The sequence below is a fragment of the Terrapene carolina genome, unplaced genomic scaffold (assembly GCF_002925995.2).
Source record: "Terrapene carolina triunguis isolate 2854851 unplaced genomic scaffold, T_m_triunguis-2.0 Scaffold84, whole genome shotgun sequence".
NCBI classification, from domain to species: Eukaryota; Metazoa; Chordata; order Testudines; family Emydidae; genus Terrapene; species Terrapene triunguis.
Window position 1 is genome coordinate 30,328,640 of NW_020664435.1, and position 3,947 is coordinate 30,332,586.

A 3,947-nucleotide genomic window follows, 5' to 3' on the forward strand; every position below is an offset into this window, starting at 1 on the left:
AGGGAGGGAGGAGAAGCTGAGCGGGCGGCGCTCAGGGGAGGCGGAGGTGAGCTGGAGCGGGGAGTGGTTCCTCTACCCCCCGTTACTTCCTGCGCCCCCCGACCCTAGCTCACCTCCACTCTGCCTGCTCCCCTGAACGCGCTGCTGCTCCGCTTCTCCCCCCTCCTTCGCCTGAGAGGGAGGGGGGAGAAGCAGAGCGGCAGCGCACCCGGGGGAGCAGGCGGAGCGGAGGTGAGCTTGGGCGGGAGGCCGCGGGGGCCCCCAGGAAGCAATGGGGGGGGGGAAATGTGGCACACCCGGGGGAGGAGGCGGGGCTGGGGATTTGGGGAAGGGGTTTGGAAGGGGTGGAGTTGGGGCGGGGCCGGGGGAGGGGGGCACGAAAAAAAAAGTGGGGGCGGCCAAAATTTTTTTTGCTTGGGGCGGCAAAAATCCTAGAGCCAGCCCTGCCTCCAGACCTGTTGTGTGTGATAAGCTACATGAAACATTCCCTCTTCCCATAGCTCACTGCTCGAACTCATCTGCAACTCTAATTGTCAGACCAGGTTCAAGAACTGACCCCACATTCCCTACATGACAGCTAGGAGCTTCATGTGTATCTAGGCCATCAAGTCAGCTGTAAAACTGCAAGCTTTAAAACTCCAATTACTGACCAGCTGTTTCTTTGAATAATACCTCTGTGCTGCTGTTTAGCTTTTGCATTTTATTTGATCAGCTTAATCTGGAGCATTCTGAACTCTTCATTTCTCCTTTTTATAAGAAATGGCTGTTAAAATTCAGCACAGTTGTAAGTGCTTTTGGGAGCCTTGGCCATGCCAATGCTAATGGCAGGATGCAGAGCTGTCAAAACGGTGCTTTTACGTGTTATAAAGTTCCAAGGAATATGGGCCACATCCTCAGCTTATGTAATCCTCTGAAGTCAATGGAGCTATGCTGATTCATACAAGCTGATGATCTGGCCCTCTATGTATAAGGCGTTAATTACATCCCAATGTTCTGGTAACATTAGTAATTCATTCAAGTATGTCTCTTGGGATTTATGATGGCACCAGAATCCCTTGATAAACTTACATTCTCATGAGTGCATAGCTGGATAAGGAATAAGATAAATTACCTACACATTTCTGGATCGTAGTGGCATGAATTTGTCAGTGTTCTAACACAGGGAGCTAAGCCTGTTTTAGTAATTTTAGCCACTTGAGAAGAGCAGTAATAACCCTGAAATATACTGAGTGGAATGTCTGAGTAACATCATCATTTTAAAGGGGAAATATTTCTAATAAAACAATATGTATATTTACATTGCACTTTAAAACACAAGTTTGAAGACAAAGCACTAGCCTGAATTATCCTCTCTTTTCATAATAATCAGTCCATGTTAAACTGGACATTTTCAAAACAATTGCTGAATTCTGCTCTTGAATCTACATGGCAAAAATTCAGAGTTAAGTGATCCACCATCTGAGTCTAAGAGTAGAATTCACCTTCAGTAACAATGCTGGTGCCCAAATATTTAAGTAAAGATCCAGATTGTTTCACAATCTGAATATTCCTTTCACCTCCATTTTATCAGAAAGTAGGAACATGATCAATTCCTACCACTTTTGTTGGATACATTAAGGTTGGCAAATACAGAAGAATCTCTGTCATATGCAGTGAGATGACAGAAAGCAGCTAGCACCTCCTAATATATGGGTCGTCTACTTGCTGTAACCAGTAATTCTACTGCAATTGGATCACTGGATTTCATTTGAGGACCTCAAGACCAGGAGGTCTGAATTGATATTTGATTGTTTTTAACTCTTTGGCCACTGCCTTTGTGTACAGGAAATTTGCCATTCAGTAAACCTTGGGCCAAAGTTCTTTTTCTAACACACAAATCTTAGGAGCAGAAAGAAAAGAGATTTGCTGTGTGTTCTTAGTGTATTTTGCTATATACATTATAACATGGAAACATGTCATATTAAAAGTTGTCAAACACTGATGTGAAAGTGGAACTCCACCCCCTTCCTCTCTCTAATAAATTGGTTAGTATTTTAGACCCTGGTCCTACAACAGGATTCACATAGATCTTGAACCCATATTGGATCCAATTAAAGTCAATGAGATTCTGCATGGGCTTCAGAGCTGTTGCATGGATCCCTTCTTAAAATCAGGACCTTAATGAGCTGGTATAGTAAGTCTACATTTATAGTAAAATGGAGATGGGTCTATAAGATCTACAGTTTCTCATCCTTCTCTGATTTTAAAATAAGATCGGTTAAAACTGTTTTAAGGTTTGAGCCACATCTTCTGTATGGCTTCATTATATTATGACAATACAAAGAAATAATAACAGAGATGGGCTTGTTAACTCATAAAATTTCATGAGGAATTCTGAGTGATGCCCACATATTCTAAGTCTTATTAGCTTATATCAATGTGATTCTGTGTTTTAACACTTTCATAATGGGACAATCCATTTCTTTTTTCTTTTTGACATCTCATTAGGGAAATTATTTTAAAATGCACAATCCTTTCCCTATTCCCCATGTCAGAAAAAAAAAATGAAAGGACTTCATATTTTTATACACACATACACAGAGCTCAAGAAAACCCAGATTTGTCTCTCCTTTTATGGAGGTCATGTTTTAAATGTTATTTCTTCCTGAGAAACCCAGTCGTCAGCTTGCTCAATAGATCACCCTTTTCATAGAATTCCCCTTTGTCTTTGTCCTCATAATTTGTGGTTGAAATTAATTCACATCTTTTGCCCTGTTCAAGTCTCCAAAGACCTTTTGTGCACTATCAATCTTTCCCAGGGTTTTCCCTGCTTTCAGTACAGTGAGAATTCTATGTAAGTGTCTCTGGGGCTGTGTCACCCTCAAAATGCCTTATATAATCTCCCAATATTGCAGTGCCACAAATGCAGCTGCACTCATGGTACCCATGGTGGGATTAGGACCAGGCTTTTTTAGATAACTCTTAAGCTACACTCTCCTTAAGTCACACTGAAGTAGGAGAAAACCCTGGAAATGGATGATATTATAAAAAGCTTTGTGGTGATCTGAACAAGGAAAGAAGTGAGCTTAGATCTATCAAACAGACCTTAGGAAGATGAAGACAAAGGGAAGGACAATGGCCAGGGGGATATGTTAAACGAGCTCTTAGCTTGATTTCTTAGGAAGAAATAAACAGTCATATTTCCATCATAAGAGGTCCCACAAGAGAAACACATCCCTTCCTCCCCCCCGGTACATTCAGGGAAGAACTTCTCTAGGAAATGTCCTCTGTTTAGGTCCCCTCTGTAAGTTTTACTTATTATTTACATTACTATAGTACCTAGGAAGCCCGACCAATGATTAGGCCTGTCATGGGGTGAGCCTTTCGAGCACATCCTCTTGTGGCCCTAGTGGTACACTCTCCACCCCTCCTCAGGTTCTTTCAATCAATCCCCACACTGAGATTGGCTCTAGGTTGTGCCTCCCTTCGTGGGGTCTGATTTATTACGTTTTTTTTTTTTTTTTTACAAAGGGTGACTCTGCAGTGAAAGGTAGGGAGTTGGGGATGGTAGAGTGATATTTGCTTAGAGTTGTCCAGAGGCCACATTCCAATGCCAAACAGTTGGGTGAGGAAAAAAACACTTTTCAAAATATGGAAATGAAATTTTCAATAGACTTATGTTTTGTCCCCCATCCACCTACCCACAAATGAACACATGTGTGAGCACTCTGTCACCAGAAAGGTCCCAGTCCTGCAAAGCACACTGTACCTCATTATGTTAATTGTGTTACACAGGAGATCAGACTAAATGAATATAATGGTCCCTTCTGGACTAAAATTATACGAATCTTAAATCTATGAATGAACTTCTTGTGAAATCCTGAGTGTCCTCAATCCCATCAATTTAAGTAGGAACTGAGAGTATTCAGAACCTCTCAGAGGAGGTGCCCAGCACCCTTCTGGATTGG